This window comes from Benincasa hispida, chromosome 2 (genome assembly GCF_027475165.1).
Source record: "Benincasa hispida cultivar pf3 chromosome 2, pf3_genome.v1.1, whole genome shotgun sequence".
Taxonomy (NCBI): Eukaryota; Viridiplantae; Streptophyta; class Magnoliopsida; order Cucurbitales; family Cucurbitaceae; genus Benincasa; species Benincasa hispida.
In genome coordinates, this window is record NC_143479.1 from 5365220 (window position 1) to 5381518 (window position 16299).

General features: G+C 40.5%; 1 pseudogene; it reads left to right on the forward strand.

Annotated features, from left to right (window-relative positions):
• Window positions 1-319: 319 nt before the first annotated feature.
• LOC150037604 (uncharacterized) lies at window positions 320-7882 on the forward strand (annotated as a pseudogene).
• The last annotated feature ends 8417 nt before the right edge of the window (window positions 7883-16299 follow it).

Below are 16299 nucleotides of genomic sequence, written 5' to 3' on the forward strand. Positions count from 1 at the left end.
TTGGAAACTAGTGACAGGAATAAATTTCTTTTCGGGAAGGAAAGGTAGTTAATAAAATATAGTAGAATAAGGAAAAGAATAAAATAAAAGGTTTATTTTATTTCCTTATAAATTATTATTATTATTATTATTATTATTATTATTATTATTATTATTATTATTATTATTTTTATTATTATTATTATTATTATTATTATTATTATTATTATTATTATTATTATTATTATTATTATCTATAAAACAACTCTTTTTCTTCTTCTTCCTTGCGCCACTGAAGACCTAACCTCCCCCATTGTTTTCGTTTCTCCAGCCGCCGTCGATGCAATTCGTGACCACGCAGCCTCCAGCCACTAGCGTTCCGCCCGATTTCGGTCCGAGCCATCTCTGCCACCACCAACCCAACCCAACCCGCTCCCGCTGCGTCGTGGCAAGGCTCAGCCCTGCCCTCTGGATCTGCCATCCGCCACCCCTCTGTCCGAAACCAAGCCTCGTTCGCCGCTTCAGCCGCCGTTTCACGTTCTTTCCAGCTGCAGACTCGCACGACGAGAAACCCAGCTTCGTTCGCCACTCGTCCAGCCCACTGTCCGAGCCCAGCCGCCGATCTCCACTGGTCACTGCCTTCCTTCACTGTCGTTCGTCGGATTTCGGCAAATGTTGGTAAGTTTTGGGTGAGATCAATTGAGTTTTGAAGGTTTTGGGTTGCCCATTAAATTGTGGATTTTCCTTTTTGTTGATACCTATTATATTTGGGATTTAGATCCAAGACTGGAGTACTTCATAGTGCGCAACGTGTTGCCCAGCGGATTCGAGTTCGTTCGGCAAGTAGTTTGGTAAGGTTATGATCCTTGTTGTTGGTTGTTGGGCTACCATTGATTTTTGGACTAAAGAATGGTTTGATTTTAAGTATTCTTGAAGGTTCCAAGTCATTATCCATTGAGTTTTAAAATCTGCTAAGAGGAGATTTTGGAGTCGAAATCTTGCGAGTGTTTGTTGATCAAGTTTCGTTTGGGTAAGTTAATTGGTGATCATTGGATTCAATTTGTATGTTTGGGTCCTGGTTCCAAGACTGAAATTTAGTATTATGTATGTATTAGGGGACTCAATTCAGGACTTATTTGGTTGGAGATCATTAGCTTGGATTAATATCTAATTTTGACTTTGAGGTAAGTAATCTTACCATTGGAACTGCCCACGGGCCAGGTTTTATTTGTATGCTCGCGTGATAAGTGTATGTTATGGTAAATATTAGCATGTTGACTGATAGTATAATCTGAATCAAGTATGTTCTGGCACGGGTTCTATTTTGTTTAAAGATACACCTAGGCACTTGATCGTTAGTATGTGAGGGTATGTGTTTTCATATGTTGATATCTGATCTATTGGTGTTGAGGCATACTTGCATGCTGTGGGATTATGATGTAAGGTATACATGAATGTAGTATGATATATTGTCAATAATCATGTGTATGTGATGGAGCCATGGTATCAAGGATTTTCATGTATGTTCCAGAATTGTACAATGTTGATTCTTAGAACGTTGAGACTGTGTGACTATCCTCATTGATTAGTTAGACACTCACCAGTTTGTGTTTCCTTCGAGATTCACCAGTTTGTGTTTCCTTCGGGATTCAGCAGTTTATTTAATTCGGGATTCACCAGTTTTGTGTTCCCTTCGGGGTTCACCAGTTTTGTGGGCATACTTAACTACAATAGGATAGGGTTCAGTCTCTCGTTTGTTCCATTTGTTTATGTGCTGTAGGTGGGTATCTAGAGGACATAGATACCTAGCCTGACCCCAGTGGTGGGGTTACTTACTGAGTATTTTATACTCATTATTTTTCATGTTGTTATTTCAGGTAAAGGTAGAGATGAACCGGCGATGGCGCAGCAGAATTCGTGATCGTGCCATTGGGACTAGTTTTTACGCTTCCGCATCATGACATTTAGAGTCCTTATTTTTTTTTTATGTTTAGTTTTACTGTCTTAAACTTATTATTACGGATTATTTCCTTTATATACTTTTAATAGTCTTTACAAATTATGGGTACCATATTATTGTTTTAACAATTGCATTTAATAAATGTCTTTTGAACATCTCTTGTTTAATTAACATTTATTTCAACATAACTGAGCGTCGTTTTAAATTTTATGCATGCATTTATTTTAGTAACGATTTAACCTAAGTCCTAGAAGGTCGAGTCGTTACAGTTTGTATCAGAGCCCATGTTTTGGGTTCTGTAGATTGACTTACTACGTAAGTCTAAATAGTCCCCGTGGCCAGCAACGGATTCCTCGTCATCGCTAGGTACGTTCTACTAATGAAAGTTTCAATGCATATGTGAGAATAGTGATGTCGTGTTTTAAATGCATGATGTCTAAGAAAGGCCCAGAAATAGTTAGTTGACGTACGAATTTATGACAGGACATGACACCTAAGTGTAGAACAAGGAAAACAGTTAGAGAAGAAATGCAAGCGGAGAGAGAATGGAGTAGTCAGACTGCTTCGGTGGCGCCAATTCCGCCTATGACTCAAGTGGATGAAAAGGCAATGGAAGCCCGAATTAGTGAAGCTGTTGCAACCGCTCTGATGAGGAAGCTGCAGGAACTGATCCGTAGCACGATGGCAGGACAGCCTGCCCAGACTCAGGTTCAGGAGGAACTGGTGCCACCCGAGCCGTTATGACAAACCCGTTTGCAGGACAAGGACACACAGGGCCTGTCTCTCGAGGTTAAACATTTAAGGGATTTTCGGAAGTATGACCCTCGCCCCTTTGATGGATCGTTAGGGGACCCCACCAAGGCAGAACTGTGGTTGTCATCCATCGACATAATTTTTCGTTTTATGAGGTGCCTGGAAGAGCACAAACTGCAATGCACAGTCATCATGCTGACTGGTAACGCGACAATCTGGTGGCGTTCGGCAGAAAAGATGATCGATATTGGAGGTGACCTTGCAACCTGGGAACAGTTCAAGGAACGTTTTTATGAGAAGTACTTTTCAGCCAACACCCGATACAATAAGCAGGCAGAATTCTTGAACTTGAAGCAGGGCGTTATGTCAGTGGAGAAGTACGAGCAAGAATTCGATAAGCTATCTTAGTTTGCTCCTGAGCTAGTGGCCATCGAGGCAGCAAGGACCGAGAGATTTATCCAGGGCCTGAGGAGCAGGTTGCGAGGGATGGTGCATGCCTTGGATCTCAAGACATATGCCATGGCACTGCGAGCCGCTGTGAGGATTGATGCCGACTCCCAGGGGGGAGAGGAATACAGGAGGTCACTCGGGATTGGGACCTCCGCAGGGCAGAAAAGGAAGGCTGAGCACAGGACTCTTGAACATCAGCAAAGGGGTCAGAACATAGTACATGCTCCACGTCAGTGGGGACAACAGAGTACCCAGGCTGGGAATGGCAGGGAAGATAGACCGACATGCATCACTTGCGGTAAGCAACACTGGGGATGTTGTTTAGCCGGCTCTGGGATTTGTTTCCGATGTGGCCAGAAGGGACATATGACAGATAGATGCCCAAGGAAGAATACGCCTGAGCATAGGAGCCAGCCCGTAGGATCGTTTCAGGGAGGCCCGAACTGCCAGCAACAACAGGGAAAGGTATTTTCTACCACTCGGCATGAGACCGAGAAGTCAGGCACCGTGGTGACAGGTATACTTCCCATTTTGGGACACCATGCTCTTGTTTTGTTTGACTCTGGTTCTTCACACTCGTTTATATCTATTGTATTTGTGAGACATGCCATGTTAGACTTAGAACCGTTTCCATTTACATTGTCTATTTCCACTCCATCGGGAGAGATCATGTTAGCTACAGAAAAGATAAAAGCATGTCAAGTAGAGGTAGCCAATCGCGCATTAGATGTAACCTTGATAATTTTAGATATGCACGATTTTGATGTTATATTAGGCATGGATTGATTAGCTGCTAACCATGCCAGCATAGATTGCTCTCGTAAGGAGGTTATCTTTAACCCTCCTATAGGAGCCAGTTATAAGTTAAAGAGGTTGGGACCGTAGTCCTACCCAAGGTGATATCCGCATTGAAGGCCAGTAGGCTATTCGACCAAGGAGCCTGGGGCTTTATGGCCAGTGTGATAGACACCAGGGAGAATGAAGTTACCTTGACTTCGAAGCCAGTAGTGACGGATTTTCCATATGTGTTTCCAGAAGATCTTCCCGGATTGCCCCCGCAAAGAGAGATAGATTTTGTCATTGAATTGGAGCCTGGCACAACCCCTATTTCGAGGGCTCTGTACAGAATGGCTCCGGCAGAGTTGAAGGAACTGAAGGTCCAATTGCAGGAGTTGTTGGACAAGGGTTTCATTCGCCCTAACGTGTCACCATGGGGTGCACCCGTTTTGTTTGTGAAAAAGAAGGATGGATCGTTACGTCTGTGCATTGATTACAGAGACTTGATCAAGGTGACCGTCAAGAACAAATATCCCGTTCCCAGGATCGATGATTTGTTTGACCAGTTACAGGAAGCTACGGTATTCTCTAAGATTGACCTCCGGTTAGGGTACCACTAGCTGAGGATAAAGGACAGTGACATACCCAAGACAGCTTTCCGTTCGAGGTATGGACATTATGAGTTCATAGTGATGTCATTCGGTCTAAGAAATGCACCAACAGTGTTCATGGATCTGATGAATAGAGTGTTCAAGGAATTCCTCAACACCTTCGTGATTGTTTTTATTGATGATATTTTGATTTATTCCAAGATAAAGGCCGAGCACGAGGAGTATTTGCGGAAAGTTTTGGAGATGTTGAGGGCCAATAAGCTATATGCTAAGTTTTCTAAATGTGAATTTTGGTTGAAGCAAGTGTCCTTTCTAGGGCATGTGGTATCCAAGGAAGGTGTCTCAATGGATCCCGCAAAGGTGGAGGCAGTTACGGGTTAGGCTCGTCTAACCACGGTCAGTGAGGTGCGCAATTTCCTGGGGTTAGCAGGCTACTATAGACGGTTTGTGAAGGACTTCTCTCGCATAGCCACCCCATTAATTTAGTTGACCCGGAAGGAGGCAACATTTGTTTGGAATGAGGCTTGTGAAAGTAGTTTCCCGGACCTCAAGCAAAGGCTGGTTTCAGCCCCAGTTCTCATAGTACCGGACAGATCAGGTGGTTTCATCATTTTCAGTGATGCATCCAAGAAGGGGTTGGGATGCGTATTGATGCAGCAGGGTAGAGTAGTTGCTTACGCTTCACGTCAGTTGAAGAAGCACGAACAGAATTATCCCACGTATGACTGAGAGTTAGCAACGGTGGTTTTTGCTCTCAAGATCTGGAGACATTACTTGTATGGAGAAAAGATACAGATTTTCACCGACCACAAGAGTTTGAAGTACTTTTTCACTCAAAAGAAGTTAAACATGAGGCAAAGAAGGTGGTTGGAACTTGTAAAGGATTATGATTGTGAAATTTTGTACCACCCGGGGAAAGCAAACGTAGTGGCAGATGCTTTAAGCAAAAAGGTGCCCCAATCTGCAACCTCATTATCGGACAGACTTGCTTATGAAGGGAACTGAAGAGGGCAGAAATTGCAGTAGTCGTGGGGAAGGTCACAGCACAATTAGCACAGTTGTCGGTGCAACCAAGCCTAAGGCAGAAGATTATTGATGCACAGCGAGACGACCCTTATTTGAAGGAGAGAGTTCGTAGAGTGGAGTCAGGCCAGGATAGCGAATTTTCAGTGTCAGCAAAAGGTGGCCTCCTTTATCAGGGGCGTCTATGCATGTCGGAGGTTAGTGACATTAAGGATGAGTTATTGTCAGAGGCTCATAGTTCCCTATTCTCGATCCACCTCAGCAGCACCAAGATGTACCAGGATCTGAAACGTTACTATTGGTGGAATGATATGAAAAGAGAGGTTACGGAGTTTGTCAGTAAGTGTTTGGTGTGCCAGCAGGTGAAAGCCCCGAGGCAGAGGCCAGCAGGCTTGTTACAACCATTAAATGTACCAGAATGGAAGTGGGAGCATGTGTCTATGGAATTCATCGTGGAGTTGCCTCGGACAGTTAAAGGTTTCACTGTGAAATGGGTCATTGTAGACAGACTTACGAAGCTATTTCATACCTGGAAGGTCCACCTTTTCAGTGAATAAGTGGGCATAGATATACATGAAGGAAGTGGTAAGATTGCATGAAATACCCGTGTCTATTATGTCGGATAGAAACCCTCGTTTCACGTCTAACTTCTGAAGAGTCTCCAGGCGGCTTTGAGGACCCGGTTAAACTTCAGTACAGCGTTCCACCCTCAGACTGATGGGCAGACAGAGAGATTGAATCAGATACTGGAAGACATGTTGCATGCATGTGCCATAGAGTTTTCAGGAAGCTGGGATGCTCACTTGCACTTAATGGAGTTTGCGTACAATAATAGCTACCAGTCCACGATTGAGATGTCACCCTTTGAGGCCCTATATGGGAAGAGTTGCAGGTCCCTTGTGTGTTAGGATGAGGTAGGAGAGAGGAGATTGTTAGGACCTGAATTAGTGCAGACCACAAATAAGGCCATACAGAAGATCAGGGCTCGTATGCAGACAACCCAGAGCAGACAGAAGAGTTATGCCGATGTAAGACGTAAGGACCTGGAATTTGAGACTGGGGTGAAAGTGTTTTTAAAGGTGACACCCATGAAAGGTATTCTGAGGTTTGGCAGGAAAGGAAAGTTGAGTCCAAGATTCATTGGACCTTTCGAGGTCCTCGAACGAGTTGGCCCTGTAGCTTACCGTTTGGCCTTGCCCCCAGCGTTGTAAATTCATAATGTCTTCCATGTTTCGATGCTAAGGAAATATGTGACAGACCCATCCCATGTAGTTGACTTCAAGCCCTTGCAATTGAACGACAACTTGAGCTACGAAGAGAAACTTGTAGAGATCCTCGCTCGAGAAGTAAAGACATTGTGCCGCAAGAAAAATTGCTTTTGTGAAAGTCCTGTTGCAGAATCACCAGTTCAAGGAGGTTACCTGGGAGCGAGAGGATGAGATGAAGGCCCAGTACCCGGAGCTTTTTCAGGAATGAACTTTCAAGGACGAAAGTTCTTTGAGAAGGGAAGAATGTAACACCCTGTATTTTTTTTTTAGTATTAATGTAATTTTAATATTTTATTATTAGAGGGCATTTTTGGAATTTTGGATTTCCAGTGTAAGTGGAAGAATTTATTTTTAACCTTGAAAATTAATGACAGGAATAAATTTCTTTTCGGAAAGGAAAGGTAGTTAATAAAATATAGTAGAATAAGGAAAAGAATAAAATAAAAGGTATATTTTATTTTCTTATAAATTATTATTATTATTATTTATAAAACAACTCTTTTTCTTCTTTTTCCTTGTGCCACCGAAGACCTAGCCTCCCCCCTTGTTTTCGTTTCTCCAGCCGCCGTCGACGCAATTCGTGACCATGCCGCCTCCAACCACTAGCGTTCCGCCCAACGTCGGTCCGAGCCATCTCTGCCACCGCCAACCCAACCCGCTCCTGCTACATCGTTGCAGAGCTCAGCCCCGCTTTCTGGATCCGCGCGTCCGTTGTCCCTCTGTCTGAAACCAAATCTCGTTCGCCGCTTCAGCCGTCGTTTCACGTTCTCTCCAGCTGCAGACTCGTGCGACTAGAAACCCAGCTTCGTTCGCCGCTCGTCCAGCCCAGCCGCCGATCTCCACTGGTCACTGCCTTCATTCACTGTCGTTCGTCGGATTTCGACGAATGTTGGTAAGTTTTGAGTGAGATCAATTGAGTTTTGAAGGTTTTGGGTTGCCCATTAAATTGTGGATTTTCCTTTTTGTTGATACCTATTATATTTGGGATTTAGATCCAAGACTGGAGTACTTCAGAGTGCGCAACGTGTTGCCCAGCGGATTCGAGTTCGTTCGGCAAGTAGTTTGGTAAACGTTATGATCCTTGTTGTTGGTTGTTGGGCACCCATTGATTTTTGGACTAAAGAATGGTTTAATTTTAAGTATTCTTGAAGGTTCCAAGTCGTCATCCATTGAGTTTTAAAATCTGCTAAGAGGAGATTTTGGAGTCGAAATCTTGCGAGTGTTTGTTGATCAAGTTTCGTTTGGGTAAGTTAATTGGTGATCATTGGATTCAATTTGTATGTTTGGGTCCTGGTTCCAAGACTAAAATTTAGTATTATGTATGTATTAGGGGACTCAATTAAGGACCTATTTGGTTGGAGATCATTAGCTTGGATTAATATCTAAATTTGACTTCGAGGTAAGTAATCTTACCATTGGAACTGCCCACGGGCCAGGTTTTATTTGTATGCTCGCGTGATAAGTGTATGTTATGGTAAATATTAGCATGTTGACTGATAGTATGATCTAAATCAAGTATGTTCTGGCACGGGTTCTATTTTGTTTAAAGATACACCTAGGCACTTGATCGTTAGTATGTGAGGGTATGTGTTTTCATATGTTGATATCTGATCTGTTGGTGTTGAGGCATACTTGCATGCTGTGGGATTATGATGTAAGGTATACATGAATGTAGTATGATATATTGTCAATAATCATGTGTATGTGATGGAGCCATGGTATCAAGGATTTTCATGTATGTTCCAGAATTGTACAATGTTGATTCTTAGAACGTTGAGACTGTGTGACTATCCTCATTGATTAGTTAGACGTTCACTAGTTTGTGTTTCCTTTGGGATTCACCAATTTTTGTTTCCTTCGAGATTCACCAGTTTTTGTTTCCTTCGGGATTCACCAGTTTTGTGTTCCCTTCGGGATTCACCAGTTTTGTGTTTCCTTCGGGATTCACCAATTTGTGTTTCCTTCGGGATTCACCAATTTGTGTTTCCTTCGGGGTTCACCAGTTTTGTGGGCCTACTTAACTACAATAGGATAGGGCTCAGTCTCTCGTTTGTTCCATTTGTTTATGTGCCATAGGTGGGTATCTAGAGGACATAGATGCCTAGCCTGACCCCAGTGGTGGGTTACTTACTGAATATTTTATACTCATTCTTTTTCATGTTGTTATTTCAGGTAAAGATAGAGATGCACCGATGATGGCGCAGCGGAATTCATGATCGTGCCACTGGGACTAGTTTTGACGCTTCCGCATCATGACATTTAGAGTCCTTATTTTTTTTTATGTTTAGTTTTACTGTCTTAAACTTATTATTACGGATTATTTCTTTTATATACTTTTAATAGTCTTTACGAATTATGGGTACCATATTATTGTTTTAACAATTGCATTTAATAAATGTCTTTTGAACTTCTCTTGTTTAATTAACATTTATTTCAACATAACTGAGCGTCGTTTTAAATTTTATGCATGCAGTTATTTTAGTAACGATCTAACCTAAGTCCTAGGGGGTCGGGTCGTTACACCTTCGGTATTTATAGAGCTCAAGGTAAAGCAGCCTTTCTTGCTAATGATTGCAATGATGGGCGGCATTAATTCCTCTGTTCTGAAGTGCCGATTATTGGTCACCGAAAGTTGAGTGTACTTGCTATAGTGTGGCTTTTAACAGCTTGTGAACTAAATTCGGATTCGACCATTATCAGCTTTTCGTTTCATCACGTTTTATTATACTGTCACCTTGATGCGCAATCTTTATGCGGCCACCTTTTTAAGGACCTTCTCACGATTGCATACGAGCACATGGCTTGCGATCACAATCTTCAAGCGCGCTGACGCCTTTGGGTCGCAATTTCACTTGTGCCATCGCATTTTTCTTGCACAAAATAAGTAAAATAACTGCTTTTATGCAATGGGCAGTTGCAATCGCAATTCCTTTCAGTTTAGCAATTTTTGGACATGATATTGCTTATTTTACCATCGCATTCTCTCATTGTTTTACTTGTTTGAGCTGTAATAACTTGTATTTCTACCAGTTATCAATATCTAACCGACATTAAGAAATGGCTAGCTGCCCAGTTCCAAATGAAAGATTTGGGTGAGGCACAGTATATTCTAGGGATCCAGATCATTCGAGATCGTAAGAACAAGAGGTTAGCCTTGTCTCAAGCTTTGTACATCGATCAACTTGTTAGTGCATAAAATGATGATGAGATGATATACGATACTACTTCTAGATGTATGCATTATTAATGAAATGCTTGTAGTATACTATGCGTTGTCACAAGTTTCATTGTGTTGGAACCAAGTATAATTCCACTGCAAGTTTCTCGGAGTGATCCGAGGTCGAACACAGGGATTACGTAGTTAATGCGTTACATTTGTGATATATGCGATCGGGGTTTTTTCAATTAATAAAAAGTGTGTGTGTACAGGTATTTAAAATTACGATAAAGTAAAATTATGCGGTAAAGTAAAGTTGTGATAATAAAATAAAATGCGATAAAATTAGACCTAAGCTATTATGATACAAGATACAAGATACTGATACGTGATACTGAGATTGAGACTGACTGTGAAGGTTATATAAAGGGTCGTGTTATGTGGTGGCAAGTCTTTATGTATGAAACAGAAATAGAAAGGGTAATTGTTATAAACATCGCAAGTTCATTAATTGCGTTAAAGATTTAACTGCGGTTCCACTTTCCCCTTGGCGTACACCTCTCGGTGATCGGCCGCGTTCCCACATCTCTGTGGTGAAACAAGGATGAATGTAATGAGCGCAAGGTTGCTTCCATCTCTGGAAGTACTTCCCGCTTTAGTTAATGCATTCTTCTAACCTTCTCTCGACAGGCAGAATGGCATCTTCAATTTTGCTCTCACAGGTGAAGATGTCGTCTAGCATGCTTTAGCTAAACATCTTTATTTCTTTAGCACAAATTAATTTACTTGTTTAATTCATTCTAATTACCAAGGGATTAAGAAAACAACATGGAGAAAGTGATTAATGGAGGAACGAAAATAGACAGAAAGATGGAGATGAAAATGATCATGACATTCAATACTAATATTTAGCGTCTGATACATGGTGTGAATGATAGAGATTAAGAAGATGAATACAATTGATGATAAAAGATAGAAACAAATTCATAAGAGTGCCAACGTCTTGACACAGATCTGGACGGTGGATTTTCTTGCTGGTGAATGGAGTGAATGGAAGGAAGAGCTTCCTTCTCAGGCTTGCTCGTCTGGTAGAAGTGACCTTGGTACAGAGCTTCACGGCGGGGATTGAAAGGATTTTCCCTGAGACTCACCTCTCAGCCTTGTCTCTTAAATCTTCCTGGATCTTCTCTGATCAGCACTTAGACCAGTCTTTCTCTCAATATACAAATATCAAAATATACCCGTATCAAGTATATCTTGCTCTGGAATTTCAGAGGCTATTTATAGATTCAGCTTTGACTCTTTGACTTGTGGACCCCATTTTATTGTTATGGCAGCTCCGGAAATGGTGGAATGAATATTCCTTCTGTTACGCAATCAATCCTGTCAGAAATGCACAACGGTCAGTTGTACACGCGTCTGGATCCTCCGTAATTGCGTTTTTTTTTTTGCATCTTTGATCGTTTGCATGCATACGGTGTTGTTTTTTATTACCGCATGCGGTTGAAGTTGCGTTGATCGTAAAGCTCTTGATCGATTGTCGCATGTGCCGCCATTGCGTTGATCGTCTATTCATTCCTGAATGATGGGCGCAATGCGACGTAGATGCATTAATCTTTTTCTCTAAAGCCATGAACGCATACGGTGACTTGATTTCCTGCAAAACAGACTTGAAATATTCTTTTCTACCATTTCGATGGTGTCAGTGGGTGTATTGACGACAAAATATAATTCTTGCGTTTCTTAGCCAATTTCCATACAATTGACGTAATTTTCCTCTCTTTTAACCGCAAGATCTAAATAAACAGCATAAATAACTTGTATTTCTACAAGTTATCACGGATCCCTTTACAAAGGCTCTCACGGCTAAATTGTTCGAGGGTCACCTAGAGAGTCTGGGTCTGTGGGACATGTGGCATCTTGTCTAGGGCAAGTGGGAAATGATACTAGGGTATGCCCTAGTTTATTGTATATTTCATATGTATTTTATATTGTATTGTACATTAGTCTCCCGAGGCATTAGGACAAGTGGGAGATTGTTGGGATTGGTGTCCTAATTCTCCCGGAGTCTCCTTATTTGTAATTATCCACATTGTTTATGAATAAGGTATGTGTTATTTCATTTTGGCATTTACTCATATCCAATAAACAAAGTTCCATGGTTATCTTAAGTAAACTTAAGCATGTATATGAGATATACAAGTGGATCATGCCTTAAGTGATAACCTAAATAAGTCTGTAGTATAAGGATTAAGGTGGGATACCTGATCCTGGTAACACTACGGATACGACCCACTTTGTAGAGGTTTGCAAGTGTTGTAAACTACTACAGATGGTAGATCCTGACCATTCATGTGGAGACATGCGAGTGGGCGTGCCCTATACAAAGAGTTTGTATAAGACCGGACCACGAAATGATTCGTCTCTATATATAATGTCGTTGATACTAGAGACTTACATCTCACCTAAACGACCATAGGTGACATGACCTCAATATCGAGTGTTTTGGGAACTCCTGCCTTTGAGGGCAGTCCTTTGATTAGTATGGGTGAGAGTGGCCAGATTGCCAACTCAACATGCCTACATTTTGGGGGGACTTGTCTGATTTAGAAGCTGGGAACACAGTTACACAAGATGGAATTCACTCCTTCCCCGAAGTAGGGGTAAGTAGATATATTGCTCTCTTAAGGGCTGATTCCAGGGCTTGAACATAATGGCCACAGTTTCTCTTTAGAAGAGAGGACTCAGTCATAGTAGGACTATGACTTATGTTCATTAGAGGAATCAGTGGTACTTAAGGAGTTAGATGTAACTATAGCGGCATAACGATTATTGGCCCAACTGTACTTACGAGCGGTTTGTGAAGGGTTGTTAAACTATTGGTTGGTTAAGATGGACACATAATATATCTGTAGTAATGAGAGTTCAGCTGTCAGTCTTTAGTGGAGTGCCTGATAGTTAACGGATGGTGGATCTCGTGACTAAAGAGTTTAGTCAGTTATTCACATACCGGTCCCTTGGTAGCTCAATGGATTCAAGCTGAGGATCAGTTCTTGGTGTTGAATTGAAATGTTCAAATTAACAAGAGGTAATTCGATTATATATCATATGATTGGTATGGTGTATGAGATACATCAAGTGGAGGGTTAATGTAAATGAAATTTACATTAAGTGCCATGAAATAGAAAAAGAGCTATAGTTTATATGTTTCATGAGATGAAATATTAAAATTATAGGTTATAAATATATTATGGTAAGTTAGTTATCATTTATATTTATAATAATATTAATTATTGGATAATTATCTATTTTTCTCTAATAACAAATTGAGTGGGAGATTATTGGTAGTTTCATGGTAACCGTGAGATAAAAGGAAAAATATTTTCCTAAATTTGGTTATGGTTTTATTTTGAGATTTCTACTCTCGGAAAATTACTCACGAAATAGTTGTCAAGTAAATCAGATTTACTAAACGACAGCTTGGATAGACTAGACAATCATGGAGAGTTTCTATATGACAGACTCTCAGTTGGACGATTAGCTAAACGATCATATTGCTTTTGATAAACGATTTGGCATTAACCTTTACAATAGCCTTTATCCTCTCCCACTTGCTCAATCGTTTACACGATTGTCATCCTCTAGTTTCTGCCTCTAACAAGGTCCACATAGAGTCCACACTTTGGATTCTTACACCAAGAATACCAAGGTAACCTTTTTGGTGGTTTCATACTCAACTCGACATAGTCAAGGTTCTGTGGATCTTGTTTGCATGTTCAAGGTGTTCATGACCTTGATGATCGCTTTGTTCGACTTCGCTATGATCATGCAGTGTAGCGGTCGTGTTGTACGAACGTTCGTGTGTTGTTGTATTGCTGTGATCGAGCGTTCATGATTAAGGGATCTTGAAGATGAGCCATCAAAGGTATGTGAATTCCTCCCTTGATCGTGTAGTAAAGCATGCTATAATTTATGTTTTATGCATAGCCTATTATTTCCGTTTATGACTGTAATTGTGTATGTTCATATATGATTGAAATTTGGAAAGATTCGTCCGCTACTCATGTCTGATTTCCTTCAGAATAAGCATTACAACACTGCCCCGCGACGCAGCAAGGCAGAAAGCTCATGAAAACCGGTCAGCATCGCAACACTTCCAATGTTGTGACACTACGACTAGTGATTTGCGCTACGGATGAAACTATCTTCAGCGTTGCAATGCTATATTGTAGTGTTGCAACGCTGCGACTGCTACCTATATAAGCAGTTTATGGCCAATTTGATTCGGGGAGGCCAATGGAGGCACTTTTAGGGCTATTTTGAGAGAGTAAAGCGATAATTCGGTGAGGCCTCCCTATGGAGTGTAATTCTGAACAGAGGTGGCATCTCGGAGCATCAAAGGATCGAAGATTTAAAGAGATTGTTGGGTTGTGATTTTGGATTCGAGGAAGGGAGTCAAGAACATAGCTTGCAATTTCTTCCCTATTTTATTTTATGTCCTTTGTGTTTGGAAACCTCATGAATCGTTTATGTTTGTGTTTTAACCATGAGTGACTGATTTGTGTTTCTAGGGTGTTGATCTAGTTTTATGGATTGCAAAAACTGATTTGGTTATTTCTTGGATTGAATTTATGCATAATTATTTTAGCATGTTTGTTCTTAATGCTTTTGATTAAATGATCAATGATTAAATGTTCTTTACTTAATGTCTGTCTTGAGAGAGAAGGAATTGAGTTGGATCTAGCATGTTAAACTGTTAATCAAGTATGCACGAGAGTGATAGGGGATTAATAAAGATTGTCGATGGAGGAACTTAATGTTGTGGCTAGTCAAGTGATAAAAGAGATTCGGGTCATTAGAAAAGGTTGAGCTCAAGAGAGGATACCTGGATAAAATACTCCTAGATCTATAATTTGCATGAATCAATCTAAGGCCAAAGTAATTAATTTGGTTAATTTATTTTACAAAATCATACCCTAGAACGTGTCTTTTCTAAATTCACCCCAGTTTTATCTTTTCTTGCTTTTTAGGATTAGATTAGTTAGGTTCTCTTCACAATCTGGTCCTCTAAATAAATTTAGAAGAATCTTTGAATAGCTAAAACAGTCAAACTAATTCCTCAGAGGACGATACTCGGTCTCTTGACCATTTTACTATGTTATAATTTGACGCGTCCGCTTGCGCTACCACCAAATTTTTGGCACTATTGCCGGGGAATTGTGTCTTATTCTGGTAACACTATTGGATGCGGCCTGCTCTATAGTTGTTACAAGGAGTTGTAAAGTGCTACAAACAAAGTGATCCTAATACGTTCATGTTAGGACATGAGGAGTGAGGGTGTCCTTGTGCAAAAGGGTTTGTACAAGATCGGAGAATGAAATCAGTCATTCTTACTTTATAACGTTGTTTACTATTTAGGACTAACTATTTCAAAGCGATGACCTAGGTTACTTGACCTTAATCCTGAGCTAACTATGAACTCCTGTTTATTTGGAATTATCCTTAGATTTGCATAGATGAGGGTTGGCTCAACAGCACCTACTCAATAAACTTCCCATTTTAGGGGTAAGACTGGATAGATAGCTAAGGACATAGGGTGCAAGACGGAATTCACTTCTACCTGCTTTTAGGGATAGTAGAGAAGTTGTTCCCTTAAGTGACGATTTTGGGTCTTGAATAAGGGATCTCGCCCTCTCATTGGCTCGAGAGGGACTCAGTTTTGTTGGTTGGATCACAAAACAATTGTCCATTAGGGGATCAGTAGGGGCTTAAGGAACAAAAGATAATTTTGGGGGTAAAATAGAGATTCGACCCAACCATTATTACGAACAACCTGTGAAGAGTTGACTTACTAATCATGGTTATATCAAGTTGACATAATATATCTACAATGAGGGGAGTTCAACTATGGGCTTTAGTGAAGTGAACTATTAGTTAACGAATGGAGGTTAGATCGGTCTAATGAGTTTAGCCGATTAATCTCGGATCGTTGGAGCCCATCATCTATAGGTCCACGAGGTCCCTCTACTAGCTCAAAAATGGATTAGCTCTAGAGTAGCGTGATAAGTTAATTTGTAACGTTCAAATTAGAATCAAACGAAATTGGAGAATATATATTTAAATATGATTTAAATATATGAAGGTGGAATTGTGTAAAATTAATTTAATATTGGATATTAAATTAATTAAAATTATTTAAATTGTTTAAATCATTATTTATTAATTTTATTAGAAAAGTAATTTATGAAATTAATAAATTTTGATTTTAGAAAATAAATATGATTTTAAAATCAATTTTGGATTTTGAAAATAGAAAAACGC